Genomic DNA, 22139 nt, shown 5'->3' with positions numbered 1-22139 from the left:
CCACACATATGAAGAGGACCAACAGTACAAAAGATTACAAACTCAACAAGATGGATGAACTAACAACACCCAAGCAAGATAAATGATAGAGCAAGCAAAGCAGGAATTAAGAATAAGCATAAGTCGATTTTTCTAATAGATGTGTGAGGATAGAGCAGTCGCAAATAAATCAACTGGAGGTCATGGAGATTAAAATTTGGTCCTTATAATAAAAAACTGAATAAGCAGATGAAACTGATATTTTTGCTGAAATTTAATTTTATTAAAGACTGATGATGTCTTATAACCTAGTGACTAGTGATAGTTCGTAAGTTTAGTAGTTTACTTTTTGGAAAGCGTATAACAATATTCAAATAAGACATTATAGAAAGTATTTTAAAGAATGAAATGTTTTCTGTAATTCTTTTTAAAAGGCTTGGTCCATTTTGAAAAATTGACAATGAATGAAAAATAAAATCAAAAGAAAGAAAAATAAGTTTTCCCCTCAAATACATAAGAAACACTTGCTGGTATTTGTATTTGAAGTGCCTGGAGTAAGATGGGCTGAATTTTTCAAAGGCAGTTAGTAATAGCTTGTACAAGGACTTGTTTCATTTGATTTAGCACCAACTAAAATAAAAATAAATATACCATTTAAGATATAGTCTGGGTTCTCCTCCATTTCTCATACTGCCCCACTACTCCGGGGCACAGTACATAAGCACTCATTCTCAGATTACACACACTGGCAAGATTTTTTCCCCTTAAGATAGGATGTCAGCGAACGCCAGTGGGTATCAACTTCTTTGATCAGGAATAAAGAACTCTACCTTCAGCAAATTCAATTACTTTCCTGGTCCTGTCATATAAAGCCTTTCTATTGCCACATCTGTTTTCTAATTATGATGGTTATTTCTGTCAAAGAAATTTCCCACCAGGCATGCTTGATCTATTTCTATTTCCTAATGATACAGTATTTTATTTTATGCAGTATCACAAGTTTTCTTCTATTCATTCTTCTTTTTAAAATACTTTGTTACTCACCAAGGCATAGAGATCAAAAAGAGAACTGTCAAGTAGATCCGAAAACACTTTTTTTTTTGCTGCATGGGTTGTGGGATGTGGGATCATAGTTCCCCAACCAGGGATTGAACCAATGCCCCCAGCAGGGGAAGCGCACAGTGTTAACCATTGTGCCGCCAGGGAAGTCCCCTAAAACACGTTTCTTAACTTGAGTAACATCTGAAAACATAAGACGTCAATTACATTTTCCATTAAAGAAAATGCATTCAATTTTGGTGCTTGTACAAGAACTTACAATGTCAGTTTCTAACATGTTATATTCCTCAGTGAACACGTATTTTCAAAAGAAAAAAAATCATATCGAAGTAATACTTTCCTAAATTTTTTTTTATAGCAAATTGAAAATTCTGAGTAAACTGAAGGTATGTTTAACAACAAAAGTAATATAGCTCATACGACCTCCTTATAGGTTTCTTAAAGACATCAGTAAACTCGCATTCTGCAGTGGATTGGTAAATCCAGTTATTTTTATCTGGAATTTTATAGAGGTAGCATCTCACAAAACCACATCCCCTGTGCTAGAAATGTCTTTTTTGGTATCTGGCTACACAAAAGCTTCTGATGAAATACCTTCTGCAAATTAGTATAATGTTAATTTTTTACTTTTCCAGGAAAATATGAAACCTTACCAATCACTTATTCTTACTGAACACAAGTTAGATTACTACCAGTTGCTCTTGTACTTTTGGTCTATAAGAATTTTTTAAAGTTTAGACATTTTTAATGTTTCTGAATTGCACACTCATAGAAGACAGCTGGATAAAACACACTAGACAATTTCAAAAAACAAATCTTTTTTTAAATTAATTATTTTTGGCTGTGTTGGGTCTTCGTTGCTGCGTGCAGGCTTTCTCTAGTTGCAAAGGCGGGGGCTACTCTTTGTTGAGGTGTGTAGCCTTCTACTTGCAGTGTCTTCTCTTGTTGCGGAGCACAGGCTCTAGGCCCGTGGGCTTCAGTCATTGTGGCACTTGGGCTCAGTAGTTGTGGCGCATGGGCTTAGTTACTCCATGGCATGTGGGATCTTCCCGGACCAGGGCTCGAACCCGTGTCCCCTGTATTGGCAGGCGGATTCTTAACCACTGCGCCACCAGGGAAGTCCCCAAAAGACAAATCTTACTATCAGACTCATTTGTCATATCCTTAGTATCCCGAATAAAATCCACAGAAGTGAAAATAATAAAATTTTCAAAGAATTCATTCATGGTGGGGTCTTAGAACAAGGAACTAACTCCATGTGAAGAAAGGAAGAGTTCTGCTCATCTTGCTAATCACAAGGATTTTTCCTCGTGGGGTAATTGAGTTTTTTGGGGTCTCTGTGGGACTTTTGTTTGCAGGAAACCATGCATACAGGCCCAGATCTGATTGGTTTCTGTTCCAGAAAATGTTTCCAACACTCCCTTTTTCTCGTAATATTCCAGGACCAGTTTTGTTTGGTCTTAGTAAACCTTCATTCTCTTGATAAGTGTTTCTGGTTTATCATCCACACGCTGAATGAGAGGCTCTCCAGTCACATCATCCACGTCGACTGCTTTGGAAGGGTTAAATTCGAGGTTGTAGCCGCGGCCACTGGCTGGATGAATCCAGCGAGCCGTGAGGCGTTGCCGGATGATCTCAAAGGGCACGTTCAGGTTCATCACCAGGTGTACCTGATAAACTCTATCCAGGGCTTCAGCCTGTGTGAGTGTCTTGGGGAAACCACACAACAGCCAGTTATACTGGGTGAAATTTTTCAGCTCCTGGAGGATCAGCCGAGTCATGAGGTCGTCTGGGATGAGCTTCCCCTGGGACATTCCCCTTGGCCAGCACACCAATTTCTGTGTCCCTCAGCATGTTGTCTCGGAGCACGTCCCCACTGGAGAACTTCTTCAGCTGGAAGTGTTTGATGATGCGCAGCGCCAGGGTGCTCTTGCTGGAGCCCGGGGTTCCCATGATCATGGAGCGCGCTGTAACTGCCTTGACGCTCCCATGGCTGCTGAGTGAGGCCAGGGCCAAGCCATCAACTGGGCTTCTGGTTGGAAGCCAGCTGCGCCTGCGCGCTCGCTCCCAGTCTCGGCGGCCTGACGTCGGGGGTGGAGCCACGAAGAAGCGCAGAGGGCGAGAGGGCGTAACCCACGTGGAAACGGACGGACGCTACGGAAGAAGAGCGTATGCGTGAGTTGTAAGACTGAGTCAAGGAATTCTCCCACAATGCAGTGTGAAGGGCGGAAGAGATGGGAGGTATGAAAGGAAAATGAAGAAACAACGTGTAGATTCAAAAGTTCCACCTTTCACAGGAGGAAAAGGAGAGGAGGGAGGGATACAGTACTTAAAGAGAGTATTAAAGACAAGAATTTCAGGAATTAAAGAATGATACAAGTCACGGAACTAGACAGCGGAACAGTTCAGAACATCTAGAAGCAAATGTTGGCAAAGGTGTAAGTAGGTCTCTCACACTCCTGCTGGTGGGGTGCCCCCACAGCTGGTTTGGAAGGCAACTTGGCAGTGGCCATTTTTTAAAAAAATTCCTTCTCAGTATCTTCCTTGGAAAAACACTCTCAAGTGACAAGAAGGGTATAGGATGTTCATTTCAGCCTTATTTATAACAGCAAAAAACTATTAACAATTTATCTGTTCATTAATTAGAGAATAGCTAAGTGAACCTTAAGCCATACTATGGAATATTAATGCAGCAGCTAAAAAGACAGGTCTCTGTTAACATGAAAAGATTTCTAAGACATTGTAAATGCAAAAAGTTGCAGAATGATACAATTTAGGTTAAAGAAAGATGTAATTTATGTTTAAATATAACTATTAAGTGAACTGGAAAGCTGGGTTTCAAGCAGTGGAAGGACATGACTTGATTTTTGTTTTTAGATGATTGTTCCATCTTCAAGAAGGAGAGCAGTTAGAAGGCTATGTCAATAGACCAACAAAGAGGTGAGAAAGTACTATTTTAATTTTAATTTCTTCAATATAAGTGAGATTGAGCATCTTTTCATTTGTTTATGGACCATTTGCAGTTTATTTCCATGTAGAATTTTTAAAGTGACAATTACCTTCTAATCACTTGCCTGGAAAAATACTTAGGGTTTGGTTTACTCAATAAGATGTGAAACAGATCCTCAGCTTTGTCTCAGGTGGTCCAAGTGCACTGGCTTAATACAGTATCAGACTGTGCATCATATGGCGCTACTCTAATTAGAGGCTGCTGAGCCACCAACTTTGCATCCGCTTCCTTCTCTAACCATTTTTTAAAAATAAATAAATAAATAAATATTTATTTATTTTTGGCTGCGTTGGGTCTTCGTTGCTGCATGCGGGCTTTTCTCTAGTTGCGGCGAGCGGGGGCTACTCTTCATTGCGGTGTGCAGGCTTCTCATTGCAGTGGCTTCTCTTGTTGCGGAGCACGGGCTGTAGGCACGCAGGCTTCAGAAATTGTGGCCCGTGGGCTCAGTAGTTGTGGCTTGCGGGCTCTAGAGTGCAGGCTTAGTAGTTGTGCCACATGGGCTTAGCTGCTCCGCGGCATGTGGGGTCTTCCCGGACCAGGGCTCCAACCCGTGTCCCCTGCGTTGGCAGGCAGATTCTTAACCACAGCTCCACCAGGGAAGTCCCTCTAACCATTCTTGAGCCACTTCATTTCCGAAAAAATCCATAAAAATGATGTGATGGCTTGTTCTCATTCTATGAGCAAGAGAGAAAGCTATTTCCAGAAAAAAGATTTTGGGATTGGAAACCTAATTTCTGTATTTTTATTTTATGGTAGCAAAGTAGAACTGCTGCTCTAATTTCTCAGACTTAAAGAAAAAATAGTTTTTGCTATTTTAGATATTTAAGTTAGTCATATAATCTCTTTTATTGTTGCTATATTCAAAAGAGTTACACTGAATACATAAGGTGTTTCAAAAGGTATATGGATATTTAATAGAAATTTAGCTCATATCTTCCAGCAAAGGAAAAAAAAATCATGTTATAACTTGAAACAGTATTTTGCATAATACTAACTGCTTTGCATAATAAAACAGCACACTATGACTGTCTTTTAGGATAACTAATTATATATATAAAAAGTGATCCTGCCAAGGCCTTTCTATCCTACTAGATAGATTTAGCCTTCTAGTATGTTCAGCCTTTAACTGAGATATCTAATTTGGTACCAGACTCTGATCACAGAATATTTCAGAGGAGTATCTGTGAAGTGTGGTAGGGTTCACTTGGCTATAGGTGTGAGTGGGAGAGGATGTGTCCCAGAGCAGCTTAGAGCAGACACAGTCGGTGTTGGTCTGCTGGTAAGTGACAAAGGGTTTTAAAACTTACTCTTAATAGCATCTGGTAAGAGGTTCTTTGACCAAATACATATAAACTAGTAGTAGCCAAGTAATATCAGACAATACATTTGATCTCATTTAGCAAAACGCATCCAGTGCCAACCAGATGTGACTGTGGAAGTTTATGGAAACTTTCTGGGTATTTTTCACAGTAATGGAATCCAAATGGCATAGCAGTAAAAGAAAAACAGCAGGGGCTCATCAGATTATGCTGGTTTTTATAGTACTAATCATTCATTGGTTGACTCAGCAAACTTTAATCAGGCATTTATCTGTGTGACCAGTTGTTCTAAGCACAGAGGATGCAGCCTATGAGATAGAAAGAAGGTTGAGTGTCTGTCCCTGTGCCATGACCTTCTCACGGGTATTATGGACCAGTGTTTCCCAAGGTGTGACAGTTGCTTCTCTGGAGAATGTGAGATAAGTTTAGGTCTCTGTGAAAGAATATTCCCCTCCCCCACCTCCAGGTTTGATAATTGTGTTTTATTTTATTTTTAAAACTATTTTATTACGAAAATTTCACAGATACCTAAAATTAGAGAGGTAGTGGTATAGCCCCATGTACTCTAGTTTCAACAGTGATCAACCTTTTGCTAATCTTGTTCTATCTCATATTTTTTCTTGAGTATGTTAAATAATAACACTTTTAAATTATAACAAAGAGTATGTATGTTTTAATGTGCATAAGAAAAATATAGCTAGCACATCCAACCTAATACTTCACAGTGTTCTTGCTTAGGACAAAACTAAGCTATAAATTTGTTTTAAAACTGTTACACAGATAGGGCAAAGTTCAACGAGGGCAAACTTGACTGACTAATAGACACTCCCCTTCATCGATTCCTTCCCTCTCTGAGGCTGGGATGGTTAGAAGTGATTCCTTCTTCTATAGGAAATGTTTAGCACCACGTGTGACACTTAATAAGCACTTACAAAAGAGAAGCTAATATTGTGTTTGGGAGCCATCTTTGATTCCACAGAACTGATACTGGCCAACATTTATTAAGCACTTACTGTGTACAGGCACTGCGGTGGGAGATTTACATATGTTATCTCATTTCCTCTTCATAGCCACACTCTGAGTAGATGTTAGGATCTCCATTTTCGGAATTAAAAATCAAGGCTCAGAAAAATGAAGTAACTTAAGGTCACAAAGCTATTAAGTGGCAGGGCTCGGACTTGAGTTGAAAGCCTGTTTTCCTGCAAGGTCCATCATGGTTTTCCACCCAGTTCCCAGGACAGCCAGGGCCTACATCCCTACCTCTGGGAAACAGTTGGGGAAAGAACTAGATATGTGGAGTTTGGAGGCTTGATGTAAACCTGATTCTTCCATTTGCTAAAGTTGTGACCTTAAACATTTCATTTCACTTTTTCTGGCCCTCTGTTTCTTGTGCATACAGTGAGGACAATAATACTAATTACCGAATGTTCGAGCACAGAGTACAATCGTTTATATGGAAATTTGACACCGTGGGCACTAAATAAATGTTTGTACTGTATTCACACGCCAGTAACAGGGAATGTGATCTTGAACAATCCCCTTCCCTCTCTGGGTCTTGGTATCCTCAGCTGTAAAGATGATGGCGTAGGCCCTTAAAGTCCTGCTAGGGATAGTTGTTCCACGATTGTATTCCAACTGGACCACAAGAAATATTAGTGAGTGAAGTTAATGGAAATAACTAGGTAAACGTCCATTCAGTGTGATTTTGTTTATAATTATGTATACTTGTCTTAGTCTGATTCCTTAGAAAGCAGAGCCAGACAATGACATGTTGCTGCTGCTTGTTAGGAGGTACAATGCCAAGGAGTAGAAGCCAGAGACCTGAGAGACACAGGAGTGAGGCAGGGAAGGAGGGAGAGAAATTGGAGCAGGCGTAACTGAGCTGGTCGCCACCCAGTGCTCCTGGTTGCTCTGTCTTAAAGAAGCAGCCTCTGAAAAGCTGCATCTCAGTCTTTCTGGAGTGAAAAAAAAGAGAATGAATTTATCTACCAGTTTCCGGCTCCTGTTTGGCAACACCTTGACCACAAGGGGTTTATTCCTCTGCAATTATGGGTTGTACAGTTCTGGGCTCTGGGGCAAGATCCCTTGTGTCCCACATCTCAGTGTGAACAGGGAGGCCCAGGATGAGAGATGAGAGGGGTGTGGCCTGGGCACGAGGCTGGGCTCTGAGAAGTGTACCTGCAAGTAGTTGGAACTGGTAGCCATGGTGGTATTTGGAACAAGAGATGGGAGGCTGAGAGGACCTGCGGTGCTGGAGGTGTGTGGTACAATAACTTCTGCCCCATTGACTTTTAAACAGAATCTGAAGGGGCTTATAAAATAAGGATGATGAGGAGGAGGAAATAATTCATAGAAATATGAAAAAGAAATGACCTCAGTTTATTACCTGCAAAGAGAGGATAATAATAGTACTTATCCATAAGGTTGTTATAGTGAAAGAATGATTTCAAGACGGTAGTATTCGTAGAGCATTTAAAATATACGTGGCATATAAAAGCCGCTATGCAGATGTTTGTTTTAAAAAAGAAAATATTTAGCCACGTGAGCTTTGATGGTTTCTGCAACTAAGCATTACATTTACCTCTAAGCTTTCTAGCAGTTAAGGAAAAAGGGAAAGATGGTAGTTTTCATAATTTACATTATCTGATCAAAATGAGCCTGCTAATTCTGAAAGAGAGCCAAGAGTCTATCTGACAAGAAAACCTAAAGGGAGCTGATCCCAAAGGGACATTAAAAAGCAGAATAAGTAACGTTTTCAAAATGAGTACTTCGGGAAGTCGTGCTGAGGAATGTCTCACATGGCTAATTCATTCACTGATACTTTACCAGACACAGTATTTCTGGGAGCTAAGATAGAGACGTTCAGATCTGTAGCCTTCTGATGTGTTACCCTGAATTAGTGGTTCTCAATCAGGGACAGCTTTGCCCCCCAAGGGACATTTAACAATGTCTGGTGATATTTTAGGTTGTCACAACTTGGGGATGGACGGTGGTAATGCCGCTGGTCTCCGATGGATAGAGGCCAGAGATGCTATTAATATTGCGTGGGATGTACATATACTAAAAAAAACTTGCTGGTTATCTGAAATTCAAATTTAACTGGGAACGCTGTGTTTAAATTCGCTAACTCTAGCAGCTACACTTCCTACATTGCACAGGACAGCCCTCCACAACAAAGGATTATCAGGCCCCAAACGTGAATAGTACTGAAGGGGAGAAACTCTGCCCTAAATGAGTACAGATCTTTGCATACTTTCCTAGAGCAAGGGAGACAGAGTATGGACATTAAGATATCTTTTGTTTAAGATTAGTTAGCTGACAGTTTCAGGTCCAAACCTCTGGCCTCAGCCTAGCTTATTTATATCTGTGATGCTGACAGAAGCTCAAATCCTGTCTCCAACAAACAAGTGTCAAAGTGGACATTGCATAGGAAGCTTCTTGAACACTCCCATTGCTCTTTAAATTTCTCCTCTTCGTGGCACTTGTCACCTGGTGCCTCATCTGTTTACTTGGAGAGATTTATTGCATAAGCACTCAGCTAATCTGACGTTGAACAAGGTGATTTAGGCAGGAAATAGAGCCTGCAGTACTTGAGGGGTTTACATTCTAGTTGCAGAAGTCGTTCAAGGGAAGGATACCCTAGGAAGGCACTGGCAATCCTGTCTTCACGTAAGAGTAAGGAAAGGTTTGGGGGTTGACTGAATGACAAGCTGGGACAGAGAGCTGGGTGAAATCCATTTTCCAGAGGAGGGGCCCATCTCTTGACTGGGCGGTGCAGGTGGGCCATGGTTGGGCTCCAGGGAGACATGGTCTTTCCACGGAGAAAGCCCAGGCAGGTGTACATCCCTGAAAGAGGATAACAGAAAAGACTTGGTGGGAAGTCAGGATTTTAATCCCCCTCCTCTGCTTCTCTGGCGACCTGTCACCAAGACTCATGTCATACTGCTTTCTTTGGTTTTATTAGACACTCCTACATGTAATAGAAGCCAAATAATTCCCCATGGTATACATCATAAAGAAGATATTCCCTAAGTAGAGCTGGAAAGGGTCACAATTTAAACTCCCTCCTGAAAATATCAATGAGTTTACCACCCCTTCACCTGCCTCCCAGGCCTGGCATGAGATAAATAAGGATTATTGGGGTCTTCAGTTGTCCAGAGGATACGCTTTGCATTCAGAAAACTACAGAAATTGTGTTACAAACCATGAAAAGGCACAGAAAGGGGAAATCAGCTGCTCTCCAGCTAAATTGCTTATTTAAGAGGGTGGAAGATGCTTTCTACTCCGTGCTGGCTCACCTGTGGTTACGCAAACACCTGGCACATTCTTAATCCACATCCATCATTTTTGGCCTCTCCTTAGTCATTTCTTAGGTGTGGAGAGATGGCCTCTGCATTTCCAATTCCATGACTCAGTAAAGAAAACTGAAAGCTTGGTATGATGTAATAACAGACGTTCACACCGGTGACCCTGATTAACCCAGAAAGGATTCAGTTACACTTACTGTTCTCTGCTCAGAGGGCAGGGAACTTTATCATCTACTTTTGAAGGCTTGCCATCAAAAACAATTGCTGAAAGTAGTATTTTTTTGTGATTGAAGGGTTAGTTTCAATTTTCTGAAAAATTGACCCCCATGGTGCACTCCCTTCTTGATTTGGGTTGGGAAATAAGGTACCACTGTACTTTCATAATGTGCTGCGACTCCCAAAGGTACAGGTGATTTCTCATTGGCTTCATTTTTTTTTTTTTTTTTTTTCTGTACGCGGGCCTCTCACTGCTGTGGCCTCTCCTGCTGTGGAGCACAGGCTCCGGACGCGCAGGCTCAGTGGCCATGGCTCACGGGCCCAGCCGCTTCGCGGCATGTGGGATCCTCCCGGACCGGGGCTCGAACCCATGTCCCCTGCATCGGCAGGCGGACTCTCAACCACTGTGCCACCAGGGAAGCCCTCATTGGCTTCATTCTGAGTTGGAGGGTTCTTGATGACATACAGTCATTCTTTAAAAAATAAACTTTTTTTGGTGGAATAATGTTAGATTTACAGAAAAGTTGCATTAAGTAGTACAGAGTTTTCCTATGCCTCATCCTCCAGTTTCCCCTGTTGTTAACATCTTACATAACCACCATACATTTGTTGCAACTGAGAAACCAACCTTGGTACATTGTATTAAGTAAACTCCAGACTTTATTTGAATTTCACCACCTTTTGGATTAACGTCCTCTTTCTCTTCCAGATTCCAGTTCAGGCAACCACATTACATTTAATTGTCATATCTCCTCAGTCTCCTCTTGTCTGCGACAGTTTCCTCATCTTTCCTTGTTTTTTGTGACTTTGACAGTCTTGAGAGTACTTGGCAAGGTATCCCATAGAATGGGTTTGTCTTTTGTTTTTCACATGATTATGAGTTTCTGGAAAGGATACCACAGAGTTAAAGTGCTCTTCTTGTCACATGATATCAGGGATACATGATACCACCTGACATCTCTGGTGATACTAAACCTTTTTGCTTGGCCAAGGTGGTGTCTGCCAGGTTTCTCCACTGTACAGTCATTACTTATCCCTTCCCCTACTATGTCTAGCCTTAGGAACTGAGTCTAGCCTACCCTTGGGAAGGATGGGGTTAGGCTCTACCTCCTGGAGGGAGAGTATCTACCTATATTATTTGGAATTCTTGCATAAGAAAGATTTCATACAGCTATTTTAATGAGATATTTTAATATATATGTATGCCAGACTCCCAGATTCAGCAAATGTTAACATTTTGCCAAATATGCTTCAGATCTTTATTTTAAATAGATTTTTAAAAATTGTTACAGATATGGTTGAAGTCTCCTTTGTATTTCTTCGTTAGCCCATTCTTCTTCCTCCTTCCCTTCAGGTAACAGTTAACCATGTTTTTACATATATGTGTGTATCCATAAAAGGATTTTCCATATTTATGTTTCATTGTACAACTTGCTTTCTTCATTCAGCTTTATGTTTCTGAGGTCTGTCCAGGTTGAAGCAGGCATATGGGAAGGCATCTTAATCTTAACCAGTAATTTGTCTCCAAATCACTTTATAAATTGGTTTATTTGTGGAAAAGTTTCCTGCAGACTGTTAATCCTCCCCATGGTGTGTGCATTTGTGGAAGGTGAAATATACCTCCTAACCTTGGTCTTAGAAGCTGGGCCAGGGCTGAGGTGGCTTCCAGAATGGTGAGAGGGAAGACAGGAGCTAATTACCCTTTTTGATGTTTCCTACATTCTCTTTCTACTGGCTGTCCCTCTCCTTATTCTTTCTATCTGGCTACCCCTTTCTCCAACATCTGTCTCCTGACTTCCCCACCTTCCCACCTTCCCCAGTGTAGGTGAGTCTTCAGACCAAGTACCTGATAATCAGTGAGGATGACTGGAGATGGCCCCATCAGCCCTCTAGAGACAGTGCAAGGCACTATAGGACTGAAGGTAGTAGGGTTTCAACACCTGAGCTCCAAACTCAAATGTCTTATGACTCAAACTCGATATGTTTCAAACTAACCTTTTCCCACAAGCTGTTCTTCCACCAGCGTTCCTAACTTCAGTAGCCATCCACTTGCCAAAGTCAGAAACCTGGGAGTTGTTCTTGACTCCTACCTTTCTCTCTCCCATTAACTCATGCCCGAAGTCCTATTATTCTTATTTCCTAAAGAACTTAATTCTTCTATTTCTCTCTAGCTCCATGCCACCACTCTCATCCAAGTTATATTAACTCACACCCAAATTACTGCAGCACGTGCTCAGCTGGACTCCCTGCCCCCAGTCTTGCCCCCTCCAGTCTCTCTTCCTTCCACTCTGCAGGCTAGAGAAATCAAGTCATATTACTCCCCCAGCTCAGTCTTCCCTATTGGCCGTAGGACAAAATCTGAGCTTCTAACAAGATTTACAAAACCCCCAAAGCTCTTTGTTGCTTATGCCTCTAGTCTCACTTCCTACCCTCTTTGCCTCAAACTTTATTGACCAGTCATAACCAGTTTCTTTCACTTTCCCATGCACTGTGCTCCCCGAACTCTGAGGCCTTCACACATGCGCTTCTCTCTTCCAAAGATATGCCCTAATCCAACTTTAGTGAGCTTTCAGTTTGTAGCTGAAATACTCCTTTCTGTGCAACAAGAACTCTGACAAAGACTTTCTTCTTGACCAAACTTTAGGCAGCCTCCTCTGAGCCCGTTTTTTGACTAGACCTTGTCCTTGGGCCCTGTCCTTAGCCTGCGGAGGCCAGTTTTCGCAAGAATCCTGCTAAGACAGTTTAGTGAGAAGCCCCCCTTCCTTGATGTCTGACCACCTTTGATATCTCATCAAGTTCCTCATCCCCCACCCTTGATGTCTAAGTCCCTGGCCTGCCTTTAGCAAAACTCCTGTTAGGCCAATTTAGCAAGAATCCCTAACCCTTGAAGTGTCCTCTTAGTAATTTTCCATCTTCTGACCCCCCTCACTCTGCTTGTTGGCTGTGAACCCCTATCTGTCTATACTGGCTTTGGAATTGAGCTCAGTTTTTTTACTGAAGTCTCTTTCCCCTACTGCAGTAGTTACCGAACAAAATCTGCCTTTACTACCTTTAACTGGTGTCTGGCTTTATTTCTTTTTAGCAAGACCCCTAGACTACGTTAGGGTTCCTATCATACCCCTCTTCTACTTCCCCTATCATGATTCTCATTATACTTGATTGTGACTTCTTCTGTAATTGTGTTTTTTAACCTTAAGTGTCCTGAGAGCAAGGATTAGGTCTTGTTCACCATCGTATCCCCAGCACGGCCCAAGACTTGCATGTGTAGTACACGATCATTGTGGAATAATGGAATGAATTTTCAGAGTTGCTCACTTGCTCGTATGGAACGTTCCTCCGTTACAGGCAGTTTCAGGTAGTGTGACACGTTCTGGAGGTCGTGTGGTGGGCCCTCGCCATAGATGGAATGAATCTGTATCTACTTCTGTACTGTTAGGCAACTCTTTCCTGGGTCTGGTGTGCCCTGGAGCAGAAACACTGAGCTGACTTTCTCTAGCGATGTCTCCAAGTGGAACTGGCAGCTGCCTAACTCATTCATTCACTCAGGCAGACTCTCTCATCACAGGTGCCTAAAACCCATGACTGTACATTCTATGTTTGTTTACCCATCATTCTCTCTATTTTCTGCCTACCACAAAAAATAGACTAGACGTAAGTTAATCAAATTTAATGCTCAGGCACAAAAGATGATTAAGTTCTTTGTTTAATGTAACCATTCCTCATTTTACATCTGTCTCTCTGCTTATTTATTTCATTGATGCTTGGAAGTAATTGGTTTTGATACATTTTGGCTCACTGATAAAGAGTGTCAGACACATCTTAAGTTTGACTGGGGGCTCTCTGCTATCTTGAAACAGACGTGGCTGATAATTTTCAAACAGAAATATCTTCATTTTCTAATCTATTTTAATAAAGCTTGGAATGTGGGCAAACGAGACGGTGATTACATTAGGTAAAAATTATCTTTTGTCAAGCATCTAGGTTAAAAGCAAAAGACTATCATTAATACTGATATGAAGAGACCAGAGGGACCACCTGTGGCTTCTTCACAGACCACCAGTACTGCCCTCCGAAGGGGGGAAGGTCTCATTGAAACTCCTCTGACTCATGAGGCTGTGTCACAGTTTTGAAGGTTCATGGAAAAGGGAATTCTATAACCTTCCTGGCAAACCCTTCTAGGTGTTAGAAATGCTGACTCTAGGAAACCTGAGTCTATGGATTCTTCACTTAAATTCTTCATACTGCAGGTAAAACCTAATTCTGTTTATCTTTTTGCAGTGTAGGAGGAAACAGAAGCTTAAAGATGGTAAATGACTTGCCCATAATCTTACTTGTAAGTGGTAGGCTTAGATTTGAACCTAGGCCCGACTCTACAGCAGCCCCTCTTTTGTTCTTAGCCATTGTACTGCCTTGTGCAGTTAATGAGACGTTTCAGTAAACAAGGTCATTCAGTTCCTTAACTAGCTTCGATTAAAGATAGTGCCTACTGTTGGCCATAAACCTGTGTGACTCCAGCTCTATGTCCAGGGCTCAGGTGATTGTGAGGCACCTCACAGGCTCCCTTTGGAAATAGTGGAGATGGATGTAGAAAACTGCAGTGCCGCATGGCCCAGTGTGGCTCGGGAACAAGCCGCAAAGCTCTGGCGTTGAGCATCCCAGGCCTTTGGTGCAGTTTTACGCTTCATGTTACTCCATAAATTTAGCTCTGACATTTGAAGAGTGGTAAAGGCTAATCTGAGTTTGAGACTAGTAACTCTGTCTCAGATCCCTTGTTTGTAGATTAGGATAATATAGTTCTAGTAGGATCAATGCCATATTACATGTGAAGAGGTTGGAACAGGGCCTAGAGAATAGTAAGCTCTCAATAAAGCTTAGGTATGAAAAATATATTTAAACAGTTGCTATTATTTTTGTTATTGTAACAACATGAGAACAAAGTGTTTAAACACAGCCATAGCCAATTAAGCAGTGACTAGGCCCTCTGTACTGAGGTTCCTGACCGGCCAGTGACTAAGCCAGTCAAAGATGGTGACCCCAGCAGCTGCTGCTACAACACATATGCTTACACAGGTGACTAGACACCTTGAGAAATCTGTGCATTCAGTATAGCTCTTCCCAGAATTACATGTACTCTTTGAGAAAACGTTAGTGTTTACTAATAAAATACTATTGTATTTAACTCTTGTCCCCAAAGCCTTACTTTGCAGTATTCCTGTTTATTTACTCATGGGTTTCTCTTTTTAATTTCAACCCAAGATTGTTTTCATAAGTCTTATATTTATTCTACACATTTTTAACCATCCTTTCTACTGAACTCTTATTTTTGCATTCTTCTTACTGAATTCATCTTCCTTTTCTCTCTTCATTTGTGTAGTTTTATTTGTTTCATGCTCTCTTTGACGTTTAATCTTTCATAAACAGTTCTTACATACAGTTCATCTGTTTTTTTACACTTCTTAAAACTTAAAACCTTTGTTTAAGGACCTAAATGCTCAAACTGCACAGGATTATTTTCCTGCTGTAAGACACCTAGAAATGCATAGAATTCTTATAAGCACTTGTCCAGCCTTTATTAGCTTCAAAATACTGAACATCTGTTTAAAAGTTATAATTGTAGAAACTTTATGTTTTACTTTAAAACATGTAACAAACAAAGCTCAGAAATGCATAACATGATTATGAAGTGTCCCCTGACATTGTTAGCAGTTCTTTAATTAACAGACGTGGTCTTATGAGCTCACTAGATACTTGCACATTCATTAGCTGGAGGGGTCCCATGAGGAACTGTTTCAGGGGAGTTAGGAGGATGCATGTCTGCGTTCTCCATTGTCACCTTAGCGCACAGGTAAAGCTGATGGGGTTCCCCTTCCGCCTTATACACAGACACAAACACGCCCACATGCCTTGGGCTATCCTGAAACTTTCTCCTTGAAGACCACACTAGATGTTCATCTTGATCAGATTTTACCTCCCTGTAAAGGAAAGGAGGGAGACTATGTCACACGAATGTACCCACACCCATGTCCGCAGCGCTCCCCACCCCCCACCCCCCGCCAACACCGACAGCCCTGTATTTGTGAATGAGTGTATGTGCATGGACCGAGTGGGGTAGAAAATACCTAAAGAGAGTTTGTTAGGAGGAGAAACCACACGTTTCAGTTCTTCCTAACATTCTAGCTGCTGATGAATGTGAGGCCGCTGTCATTCATGTCCTTATCTTTCTCTAAGCAAAAACCCTGCCATAAAAATGACAGTGTGACCGTGCAGCTGGACCCATGCAAATATAAAGAGGTTATTGAGAGGTCAGGGCCCTAATTTAGGAAGATTTAATGGGACCTGCTCATAGGACCTTCTGGGTACCTTGCTAGCGCATACACACTAATCACGTACATCTGCCCAGGGCCAGCTGCCCACGCGGAAGGTCCTGAGTGCCCACACGGTGAGTCAACAGGTGGCTACCACCTCCCAGGCATGTAAACGCTCTATCTCTTTTAGCTGCTTCTTCTGGCTGCTGGTAGCAGGAAGCGGCTGCATTAATGCAGATGCATCCTAAGTGTCAAGGTTGGAGAAATAAAAAGTATCAGAAAGTGAAGGGTTTTTCAGAGATTTAAAGTTCCTATATGAACTAACATTGAATTTGTAGGAAATTTTGCTTTGGAGATTGAGGTAAAGAGAGTCTGATTTCTGAAGTCTTAACTATGACTCAGCAAACCACGACGGGCACCAGGTATCAGAGGAATGCACCCCTCGCTCTGTGTCAAGGCAGCAGTTGGAAACAGCTGCTCGGTGCAAGTTTATCTGGACAATCACAGCATCAGAAAGAGACCCAGGTTTATGTCAGGACCTGGGCCAGAGACCAGCGAGACATTTTTCTAGGAAATGGCTGCAGCGCCAGCAAACTTTGTACTAGATATAGAAACAATACAATGTCAAGCTCTGAAATAATTTTTTTTTAAAAAAAAAAGCTCTAAGACTGTTTATTCTACTACTGGAAAAGTAGAGATATTCTTTCTTTCTATACTTGCTGTAATCCGTAGCAGACAAGGGAAGCTGCAGGGTTCCTAAAGGTTCTCTAAGGGAGTCTGTTACAATTCCCCACTTTTCTGTCCATAGGACAGAGGAACATTAGACAGCAGCCTACATAGGGACTTTCAGAATCATGGTTCTCAAACATCCAACCTAACCACAAATCTGTTCCTATATAATTGGTTGAAAGTTCATTTCTTAGACTATGCAGTCTTTTCTTGAGCGATTTGTAAAGTGAAATCTTAACTGCACCCATATAGAATTTTTCCTGTATCTCGTCCCATCTACTCAATATCATTGACTCAGATCCCTGTCTTGGAAGAAGGACAAAGGGAGATGGGAGAGAAAAACAGTGATGTTGGTTGTCAAGTTTTTTGGAAATGGACCAATATGCCTAAAAGTTCATTTTCCAGAATCAATCTTGGAGATAACCACTAGCTACTCTATTTTATCAGATAGCTTTTGCCACATAGTAAACTGCCTCCATAGTTGTGGGTTAAAACAATAGCAGTTTGTGTGGCTAACAATTTTGTGGATCAGCACTTTGGACTGAGCTTTGCTGGGCAGTTCTTCCGGTCTGGGAAGGCTCAGTCGTGAGTCTGCTGGGTTGGCTGGGAACTGTAGGGTGGTTCCAGGTTGGTCAGCTTGTCACTGCTTTACATGGTCTCCTTACCTTCCAGCTGGCTAACTTAGGCTTCTTCACATGGTGTCTGGATAGGGATCTGAGAGAGAGCAGAATTGTTCAAGGCCTCTTCAAGGGACTGCCTTGGAACTGCACAGCATCATTTCCACCACATTCTATTAGTCAAAGCAAGTCACAGGGGTACTCCGGATTCAAGGGCTAGCCTGCCTGTTGATGGGAAAGGTTGCAGTCACGTTGCTAAAGGCTCAGGTACGGGAAGGGGAAGAATTGTAATCATTTTTGCAATCTTTTACACCTACCAAGTAAAAGTAAAGTAGATCCAAATAGTTTTATCCACAGATGAACTTCCCATAGAAGAAAAATGGGCTGATAAATAAGTTGTACCTTATTTAAAATAGTAAGGAGTCATTCTTGCTAATATTGGCACCATCAAAAGAGGAAACACAAATTCTCAGTTAACTCTAGTCTAGCTTCCAAGATTTTTTTTTTTTTTTTTTTCACGGTACGCGGGCCTCTCACTGTTGTGGCCTCTCCCGTTGTGGAGCACAGCCTCCGGATGCGCAGGCTCAGCGGCCATGGCTCATGGGCCCAGCCGCTCCGCGGCATGTGGGATCTTCCCGGACCGGGGCACGAACCCATGTCCCCTGCATCGGCAGGCGGACTCTCAACCACTGCACCACCAGGGAAACCCTAGCTTCCAAGATTTTATAGACAATAAATGTAAGGCCCTTCCACTTAATATAATAACTTTTGTTTTATAATAGTTTGTGTAGATGTTGTTACAAGCTGGGTTCTTTGGTAGGTAGACTCTGAGGTGGAGTGTAGTGTGAAGGATGTTTATTAGATCCCATTCCTGGGATCAACACCCGTGGGAGAGGGAAGGTGGATCAGAGGGAGAAGTTGAGTGGCCGTGCAGGTCCACAGCCTCCGTCAACCCCATGGAGAGCTCTGGATCTGAAACAGCCTGTCAGAGTTGTCCCAGTTTGGGCCAGTGTGGCTGGGCCTTTGTAAACAACCCTTCCTCCATCAGTGACTGATTGTGGGCTTCCTCTGGGAAGGACATGACCTTGGGCAAAGTGGCTTTCGCAGCTGAGGCATCTCTGATGGTGCCAGTGGATGAGGAGTGTCTGCTGACAGCAGTTCTGGAGCTGAAGGCCCCGCCTTCCAGATCCAGCGCAGTGCTGATGGAATTATGGTAAGATTCAAGCTACACACCGCTGATTTCATCTGCAGGAGAAGCAGCATGGACACATAACATGATGATATTTATTGACTCTCTTGTTTTCCTCAGGGGATTTCAAACAGCTTCATGAAGGGTCTCTGACTCACAGCACCGTTGAGTTCATTTTGCTGCTGGAGCTGAGCAATATGTAGTGGGCTAACTGAGGAATTAATTAGCCATTGTGCAAGGCTGCTTTCATGCGTGTTTCAGGCTATCTCCTTCTCCTCTTCCCCCCTCTCCCCCCAAAGGAACACTGATTCCTGCCACTCTACCCTCTGGCCAGCAATTTTTGGCCACTGGGGATGTAGGTTTTCTCTCTCTTCTGTCTGGATTACAAGTTACCCACATTATCAGCAGGGAGTGAATTGGGGCTAAGGGGGGTCAGGGACCAGCAGTTGAACCCAACTTTAAGGTAGTCATATCCATAAAAATTAAAGCTCACCAGATAGATCATTTGGAACTAATTGTATTGCAGTAATCACATTTTCCTTCTCTTTGTGAAGAAATAAAGCAAGCTTCCCCTGTGAATTTAGAATAGGATTTGATTTTTAAAAATTTGATTTGCATACGGCCATTCAATCATCTGCTGCACTACAGCTGGATTAAGAAAGCCTTAGCTGTGCTTCCTGTCTGAATATGGGACTGCCCTCTTAAGGGCCTTAGAGTGGTCTTTGTAAGAGTTTGACCAGCCACAATGGGAGGCAGTATTGCCTAGTAGCTAAGAGCCCAGGTCCTGGAGTCTGACTGTTCCGACTCTGATGCTTTCTAGATGTGTGTTCTTGGACAAGTCAATCTATCAAAGCCTCAGTTTCCTCATCTACACAATGGAGACTATAACAGCTGTTCCCTCCAGGAACAACTATAAGAATTCAGTAAGGTGATGCCCTTGAAGAGCCTGGCATAGGCCCTGGCACCAAAGTGTTAGCTTTTCTTCTTTAGGAGGAGGAAATTAATAATAATGGTGGTGGTGATGATGGTGAGGCATTTGGTCTTTGCCCTCTGTCACATTGCCCTTTGTCACATCCCCACGAATCCTCACTCTATGGTCTAATTAATCTGCTGATTCTTTGAAGCAATAGGTAGTGGATAGATGTGAAAGAATGAAGAGGAAAGAAATGTATTTTTGAAAAATATCTAAAATACAGATTCGCATTCAAAATAATAAGGTAGCTTAACATGAATAAAGTCTAGGAGAATTACCTAGAAATAAACTGCTATGGCTACTTCAGTGATGCCTGAGAGCAGATACCCAAGACAGTAGAGGGAGGTATGTATTTATGGGGTGGTGGCAACACCGGGAGTGAGTTGCTTGGGTTGAGGACCGGGGGTGGGGAGTGGGGTCAGCAGGCAGAGCCTAGGGCCCGTGGTCTGTGGGCATGTGGGAAGCACACAAAGCCACAGGCTTCTCACTTGTCGGATCCCCCAGTGTCTAGCCAGCAGTGACTGATGAGGGGGCTGACAGTGCACAAGGTAAACTGAGCAAGGTTTCTAAATAGAAGGAGTTTGGATGTAGTCCATGAAACCTCAGCTGTTCTGTAATAAGCTTTTAAGCTTTGTCCACTGGAGCAAGATTTCACGAGAGGGTGGTTTACCCTTCCTTGGCCTCAAGTCACAACAGTTTGTTGCAGAGAGGGACACTGCTGAATTTACAAACCAGAAATATAAAGATACTTGTTTTCAAAGTGTGGGTTAGCTATGAGCTTAATATTCTCCAGTGGGAAAGAAGATCTCTGTCTCTGGCAGTAGTGATTTAGTAGTGTACTTCTGGATTTGGCAAACTGCTCTTTAGTTGGCCTGCTAGGGATCTGGTATGTTGTGATTAATCACTCTGCCTTACCGAGTTATTTATCATGGTTATACTTAGGTTATCAACTTTCAGAGAACTAGAATTCGGCGAAATGCATTGACACTGAAGCAAGTAAAATGAGTTTACCCTTGCTTTGGCAATTTACAAGAGCTTTAGGGTCTTCGAGGACCTCATTGCTGTCATTATCACTGTGCAGTCCGACAGGTTAGAAGATGTAAACTGTTGGGCCCAACATATGCCCTGAACCTGTCTCGTGACTATGTCCTCAGTATCTGATTCTGGACTGATGCTACTTTTTTGCAAAAGGACATGCTTAGGGAACTACTTCCGGTTGTTTGAGTCTTCTGCTTGTCTGGGTTCTGAGTCAATGGGGTTGTCCTGTTGGAGAAGCCCTCCCCGAGACATGCTAAAATGGAGCTACAGGCAGAACTCCTCTGGAGGGAAAATGTTGATGGGAGATACTTTGCCTGAGAATTCCAGACCCTTTGCTGTCTCCAGGCCTGGTGACAGGCTTGAATATGGGCTGCCTGATGTTTTGGTCTGATTTTGACAGCCCCTTAATGAAAGTAGCCTGAAGGACTTCTTAAGTCATCAGAGAAAATGTAAATCCCTGTTCAGCTAATTAATTCATGGCCATAATCAGACATGATCCTTAACCTCTAAGGGCCTTATATCAAAGTCTTTTTGTTGTTTTTGTTCCAGTTGTTTTAATCGTCTTTAAAAGGAGGGAAAAGCTGTCACTGAATTCTTGATCCTACCATGTGTACAGTTTAAAACAAGGAGACTGTTCTTGGATAATTGTTAAATGGATTGAATTCAAGTGGGCGTCTGGGGGGGCTTTGAAGAACACACCAAGTGTGCAGCTGTTCCTTTTAAAATGTGTGGTTTGGGACTTCCCTGGTGGCGCAGTGGTTAAGAATCTGCCTGCCAATGCAGGGGACATGGGTTCGATCCCTAGTCCAGGAAGATCCTACATGCCACAGAGCAACTAAGCCTGTGTGCCACAAATACTGAGCCTGTGCTCTAGAGCCTGCGAGCCACAACTACTGAGCCCACATGCCACAACTGCTGAAGACTGCACGCCTAGAGCACATGCCGCGCAACAAGAGAAGCCACCGCAATGAGAAGCCTGCGCACTGCAATGAAGAGTAGCCCCCGCTCCATGCAACTAGAGAAAACCTGCACATAGCAACGAAGACCCAACGCAGCCAAAAATTAATTAATTAATTAATTAAAAAACAACAACAATGACAAAAACAAACAAACAAACAAAACGTGTGGTTTGCCCAGACAACGGGCTACACCACCAATCACTTGGTCTGATGCTCTCGGGTGAGCTGGCCAGGCTCTTCCCCAGCTAGACAGCCATGGGAGCAAACTCCTCAGCGCCCTTCCTTGGTTCCCATCCTATCTCCTGAACACTTCTCTTACCCTATCTGCTATTCCTCTCTAGTTCTTGACCTTCTTAGCATCGTAGCTTTTGCCTCAACTGCAGTTTCTGGCCTCACTCTTGCCCTTCAGCCCTGGTGCTTGGTGACCTGCCCTTGTCAC

The 22139-nt window shown here is 42.5% G+C and overlaps 1 long non-coding RNA gene and 1 pseudogene across 1 annotated transcript in view; one reads left to right on the top strand and one right to left on the bottom strand.

Moving 5' to 3' along the window:
- The window catches only part of LOC132518185 (uncharacterized), a 91879-nt gene that overhangs the window by 10076 nt on the left and 59664 nt on the right, over window positions 1-22139 (top strand). Inside the window, exon 3 of the long non-coding RNA XR_009539877.1 lies at window positions 3916-3978. This is a non-coding gene — a long non-coding RNA (uncharacterized LOC132518185). The remainder of the gene's footprint in view (window positions 1-3915; window positions 3979-22139) is intronic.
- On the bottom strand, window positions 2331-2997 carry LOC132517889 (GTP:AMP phosphotransferase AK3, mitochondrial-like; annotated as a pseudogene).

The sequence above is a fragment of the Lagenorhynchus albirostris genome, chromosome 3 (genome assembly GCF_949774975.1).
Source record: "Lagenorhynchus albirostris chromosome 3, mLagAlb1.1, whole genome shotgun sequence".
NCBI lineage: Eukaryota > Metazoa > Chordata > Mammalia > Artiodactyla > Delphinidae > Lagenorhynchus > Lagenorhynchus albirostris.
This window is presented reverse-complemented; position numbering and strand designations above follow the sequence as displayed.